We start from the raw sequence: 6,829 nt of genomic DNA, 5'->3' as shown, positions 1-6,829 counted from the left end.
GCAGCAATAAATCCTTCCTCTATCACATACAGTGTTTACATTTGCCTAGGGGCTCTAAAACATTATGAGATGAAATGATTTTCCTGTTCCTTGGTGTCTGACTGCCATAGAATTTAAGTGTTTCATGAATTTAATTGTGAAGAGAACAGTTTAACATCTTTCAGCCCCCTGTGGGAAAATGGAAGGAGGAGCCAACTAGAGATTGGCCGGAAAATGATTCATATTTAAAATTTAACTATGATTATGTATCAGAGGAGGTTCACAAGGGCAGCAAATGACCCCATGCCCATTAAAGATCTGTGCAAACTGGCAAAAGAAGGATTTGGTATCATTAGTAGGGCTTAGCTTTCTGCTTGTGGTACAGCTGCATTCCAGGTTGCATAAATACCTTTATTTATGCAATATTAAGCCAATTTCCAGCATTTTCTTGAAAATCTATTAGTTGCTTTCAAGCTCTCTGAAAGGTTTTCTATTTCATTGCAGGAGAATTCATCTGCCATGCTCTGAAGAAGGTGTTTATACCTTTAGGCACAAAAAGTTTGCAAAAAGGCAGTTACAATCTTCTGCTGGAGCAGAGGTAGACAAAACAAAAAGTACTACTGTTGCTTAGATGTAAAAAGAACTCTGTTTTCAGTGGAAAAGATTGTCCTGACTTGCCTTGATTACTGAAATCAAGGAAAATATAACTTCAGTCTATCAAACCGTTTTTGTACCATTTAGGGAATGAAAGAGAGAATTGCTGCACAACCTGGGAAAGAAAACAAAACTACCAGTTGTACCTCCTTTAAACACACAGCCCTTCATAGTTTCATTTTCCCATCCCTATTTTGTCTTCTTGGTCCTCTTTTATTCACCTTTTTCTTTTCAAGAAATTCGAGAAGGAATTCTAATGTATTGTGTATGATTCTTTGTTCTGACTTCCCTGCTTGGTGTACAGAAGTCAAGGTGTGACTTGAACCACAATTTGATGTACAGAGCCTGCAGTGGATTCTTGGATTTTATTCAGGACTAAATGACAACAAAATCTTTGAAACCTGAGAAGAAGGTGGGGTAGTAAAAGGGATGTGTGGGAGAGGAGGAATATAAAAAAAGGATCAAACCAGATAAATTTCAGTTGGCAAGTGATAATATACTCTTCAGTTTCCTAGCATTAAATTTGTAGCTTCTAATGTATTTTAGTGATGGATTCTGCATCCAAGGAAACTTAATGTAAATTAGCTATTATAAATTTGTTTTCTAACAAGGAAAAAAAATTAAATATCATCTTATAAATTTTGGTAATGTGCTTGGTAGTGGAGCAGAATCAGCAGTAAGGAAAAGAATACTGCTGACAATTTCAGCAAAGAAGAAAATCAATCAAGTGTAATGTTCATCATTCCTTATTTGCTGGGATAATTTGATCCTGACATTCTGCACTGTGATGGGCATGGCTTGCTTTGTTCAAGATGTTTCCCATTTTGTGTCTTTAGGAGCTGTCTTCTTCCCTTGCCACCAACTTAATACCCATCCTTTTAACACACATGCATGGGAAACGAGTGTTTCCAGAGCTCCTGATTGTCCCAGCACCTCTCTGTGTGCAGCTGACACGAAGACAAATGAATCTGCTTGCAGGGACACATTGTCTGAAGCATTGCTTTGGTTCATTAAAGCAGTGCCTGAGCAGTGCTCAATAAATGCTCTTTATCGCTGAAAATTAGCAGTGGTGTGAGCAGCTCTGTTGAACTTTGCAGCTGGACTCAGGGTTAAGAACGGCAGGGTCTGAGTGTTGGGAATTGGAAAAAATAAAAACCTGAAATCAGAACAGCCTGGAGACTGGAGCATTCATTCCTGCATCTCTTTTAGGGTGGGACTGTGCATTAGCAGATGGCAGCCTAAAAACAATATGTGCTGAGAGAGCTGGAGATGTATGGCAAGATTTTCAACACCTACGCAAGCCTTCTGAGGAGTATTGTCTGTCAGGGGTGGCTCAGGAATTTACGAGTTGCTTTTGTGTGGATTTCTGCAGCTATTATCTGCACATGATCAGCCAGGAGATGTTGGAGGCAAATTCGAGGCAAATTTTTACAAAATGGAAAACGATAACTAGTCACAATATTAATCCCTAAGCTTTGATGTGAGCCTTGTAAAACACATCTAAAGCAGCCCAGGCCCCTCTTTATTGGTAGATTGTGGAGATGGGTTGGGTTGTGAGAGGCAGCAGAAAATTGTGACTGAAGAGCAAATCATGATCTTGCCATCTGCCTGGAAGGAACTATTATATAGGGTTTGCTGTCAATCAACCAACCTGTTTTGAAGCAAAGGCAGAACAGTATATGATTTTTTTTATCCTGCTCATTTCATGCACTAATTCCCTACTCAAACTCACGATTTCCAGCACCAGCACAGCACTCTGGGCTCTGGCTGCAGCTCCCTGCCCAGCCCAGCAAACAGGGAGGCGAGGTGTGGAAGAGAGTGCTTAGAGTGTTTTTCTTAAATAATGACAAAGCACATAGGTGTGATGAGCAATTAAATCTTAATTGTTTAAGCAATAGTATCAGGGAATATTGGCTGCTGTATGTCACACGCTCATGATAATTCTGACTTTTTTTTTGTTCCAGTGGCAGATCATTCCCCCAAACTCTCATGCCCACCCTCTTTAAGGGTGTCTTTTGTGTAGCTTTATGATTTTTTTTTGGTTGGTTGGGGATGGGTTTTTTCATGAACATAACTGAAGGCAAAAACTGTTGCTGTCTGCCTGCTTTATCTTTTCAAGGATTTTCCTACAAACCCTAGGCTATAGTATTGCACAGCAGTGTATTTCATCCATAACTGCATTTCCTCATGTAACATCTCTAGTCTGAGGATGTCCAAGCATGCTAAAATAGGTGTGTGGAAGCCACACTGTGCCCCTGCACAATCCAGGGCATTTTAGAAGTAATAAACTGAAGCATAATTTAATATAGAGTGATTCCATTTTAAGTGTCCAGACTGCAGGGGACCAGTAGCACAGAAACCTCTCAATTTGCTAATGTTTTTTTTTTTCCCCACCACTGTCTGTATTTATGATCAAGTGGAAGCAAATACATGTGTTTGCAAATCAGCTGTTTGGTCAATCCCCTGGTGTAATGTAAAAGCTGAGATTTGCTCTGCAGCTGAGGCCAAAGCAGAGCTAGAAGACTTTAAAGTGCTATTTTCAGGGTAGCACCTGGACTTAAAAAGTGCAATACTGCAGAGCTGATCTGGCCTCTTGCATTTTCCTTTGGCACCAGGCAAAGCTTCCTTTCCCAAAGAGGTGCTGGGCTATGCCAGGATGTGTGTTTGATGTGCCCTGGAGCTCCCAGCAGACAGACCTGGGTGTCTGGAAAACATTTCACAGCCAGGAGAGCCCTGAGCTCCCTGCAGAGCTCCTGGCACAGAACCACCCTGGCACATTTCCCCCATCAGCCTGGGTGTGCCGGAGCACTGGGGTTTACTCTAACCAAAACAACATTTTGCACCTGATGGTGTTTAGAGCCTTCAAATCAGCTCCTGCCTGTGTTCAGGTGGTTTGAGTTTATAAAAGCTCCCAGCAGGGGAGAAAGACACTGAGAGGAAGAGGAGGGTGGTAGGTTTTGTTGTCTTTGGAGCTGGGGAAGCAGCCAAAAGTTCTTAGAGAAAAACAGAAACAAGGACTAAACCTGCCTCTGGCTTCAGATCTGTTTTTTTGTGTTTTTTTTTTAAGGTGAGTCTTTGGGAAATCGAATTTTGTGGGTTGTGGAGTGCTTTCCTGGTTGTGTTCATGGTTTGGGCTTTGAGCTTTCATGGCTTGTTGGGGAAAGTTTTGCTTCTGATGGTGGTAGGGACTGGAAAAGGGTTGATGTGTTTTTGAGCTTTAGTTTGTGTAACAACATTTTGTATGGATTTGTCTGCTTTTCCTACACTTGAGGACTACTACAGGAGAAGGTGGAAGGCTGGCTGGGCTGGGGGAGTCTGCCATGGTGGAGAGAGAGGGGCTATCAAGCTGGGGCTGACTTGCTGCAATGTTTTAGGGGGAAATTTGTTTCCTAGATAGTCTTGTTTCTGTGCTGATGTCTGAAATATGTCAAATTTGATAGAGGGGGCCTCTTTTACCTGCTGTTGAAGCCTCCTTTTTTATTGCTTCAAGATAATGACAGAATTCACAGAATGGCTGGGGTTGGAAGTAGCCTCTGAAGACCATCCAGTTCAACCCTGCTCCTAAAGCTGCTGAAATAATAATAATGGAGACCTATTTTTTTATTAAGTTTAACTGAAATTTAGGAACATAGCAAGTGTAGAGGGAGTGACTATAACCCAGTGACCATATCTGAGCTCGCCATAGGAAAGTTGCTTCCCAAAGTTTCTAAATGCCTTTGCTTTTCTTGGATTTATTTTATTTATGTTGTAAATATTAATAACACCTGCATCTTCATGTAAAAGTTGACTTTTCAGCAGCAAAAGTTGGTGCTAAATCTCTGTTTGAGGGCTGATATTTGACATAATGAAAGTGATATATTAAATGCCAAATGTTCCCTCTGGCTATAGATGCACTAATTTTCATTTCATGAAGCCTCTGACCCATGATTTGTCCACAATAGGTGGGTCTTGCCTGTAATGTGGTTTTAGCTGGTCTGGAAAAGCAGCTGCAGCCTGACAAAAGGAATAGTTTGTTTTCAAACTGGGAATATTCCAATTGCGTTTTATGTAATGGGTTCATCCTGGCTCATTTGAGAATCAGCTGGAGGCACTGGATTTGTGCTGGGACAAATCTGGGAATCCATGAAACAATTCTGGATTTTCTGATCAGGATGATCTCTCCAGCTAATGTATAGATAAAGTATAATTGTATCACAAGAAGCCATGAGCTGTTATCAGTTCGTGGGATGTTTTAACTTGTGTTTCTTTGCTTTTTGGTATCTCTGAACTGAAACTAAATGGACAACTCATCTCTATTACATGATGGTTCTGTTTGCCTGCCATGATATCCTCAGCACAGTCATGTTTTGCTGGTTATATTTTAAATGTATTGAGTGCTATTGAAATTTTTATTTTTTTACATGTTGATACTGTACTGCACAGACAATTCATCTTGTTAATCCTTAGCAAGTGCTGATCTTGTCAGCTAATGGCAAGTTCTAGATAAGGGTTGAGACTTTTTGTGTGCATTGCCCTACATACTTTAAAAATAACTAGGACACAAACTTTTGTGATATAAACTTCCCTGACAAATATAGATGTGTTCTTTTTTCTTTCTCTCCCCTCTTAGGCTTTGGAAAACTGTAAAAAGCAGAATCACTGCCTCCCAAACACAGTAATTGTGCAGATCAGACATCCCTTTGAAAAGGAGTAGCCACACGTTTAAGGTAGGCTGGGAGGAACAACTGAGAATCCTTCCTTTTGTGTTCTGTTCTAATTTCTCCCTGCTTTTGTCAACATTCAGGCTTGTTGTTTAATTACTTGTTGTTTTCCAGTACAAACTTCTTATTGTGCTTATTGTTGTGGGGTTTTTTTGGTTAGTTTCTTTTTCCCTGTGCTTATGTCACCTTCCTGGTTGGATCTTTCCTGGTGTATTGGGGATGGTTGACAAAGCTGCTGCTCCTGCCAAGCAAGTTTGGTGTGGGAGAGGCAGAGCAGTGATGTGCCAGGAGATGAGAGGGAGGAAAGGAGCCCCCAGCTCTGGGTGCCCCGAGCAGCAGGAGAAGCATCTCCTGTGAGGCTGCTGTGCTGGTGCCTTGGCTGATCCTCCGCATCCACATGTCTGCACCTGGAAACAGCGAATCTCCAACATCCTGGGCTTGAAGTGGGACCAAAACTGTCTGAAGCAGCCCTGGGCTCCCATGGGAAGTGGCTGCCCTGCATGTATTGCTCAGCTCTGCTCTTTCAGGCTCTTGGTGTGCATGGTCTTTGTGTTGGTCAGGGCTGTGGTCACAGCCAGACAAATCCTTGGTGTTTATTCCCTTCATGAAAACTGTTGTATCTTTCTAGCTAAGCTTTTCTTGTTTGCCTCCAGGAAAAAAAAATCACTGCATTTTCTCTTGTTGCTGGAAAAAGTTATTGGACAAACAATAATAAAAAAAGAGCTATAGGAGAAGAAAACCTGACAATACAGACAGAAGGATTTAATGCTGTCATTGAAGACATAGGGAGGGAAAGAAATGGAATAGATTCAGTTTGGTCACTGAGATTGGATCAGGTATCCTCCAAGAGAGGGAGAAAAGTCATAAAGGCTGAGAAAAGGAAGTCTCGGGACAAGGAGGGTTTTCCTGGGAATATATCAAAAGTTCTAGATATAAAGTGGAGCACCTGGCTGAGCAGAGGGGATGTGCACACAGAACATTGCTGCACTCATGCATTGAATGTGGGTTTTTTTTGTCTGGCCCAAACTGTGTCCAGGGTGCTGGAAAACTATGTGCTGTGTCTGTACCAAAGAACTCTTCTTTGTGTTTCCTGTTCCACTAGGGGAAAGGAAAACAACCAAGAGCAAGAAACAGGGAGGCTCAGGGCCTTGGATGAGGATTTCTTGGCTGGTTTTGCTCTGGGCTTCACAGCATTGCTGTTCAGGCAATCACATGTAGGCAGCTCAATTTTCACATGCTCAGCTGCTGGTTTTCCATGTGGGATGGTTCCCAAAGGAGGGAAAACTCTGTGGGGAGGTGAGGGGCCAAGCAAAACTGCTCTGCCAGATTTTTGAAAAAGCTTCCACAAATGTTGTGAACCTAGGACGAGTGTCAGAAATCTGGCTTCTGATGGAATTGAGGTAAAATTTGCTGTGAGACTACACTTGGCTCACCTGGGAAGGAGCATTTAGGTAGGGAGGAGCTGCAGTGTGCAGTCTGTTGCCCAGACAGAGTCT

The sequence above is a fragment of the Sturnus vulgaris genome, chromosome 11 (genome assembly GCF_052056855.1).
Source record: "Sturnus vulgaris isolate bStuVul1 chromosome 11, bStuVul1.hap1, whole genome shotgun sequence".
NCBI lineage: Eukaryota > Metazoa > Chordata > Aves > Passeriformes > Sturnidae > Sturnus > Sturnus vulgaris.
Note: the sequence above shows the minus strand (reverse complement) of the source record.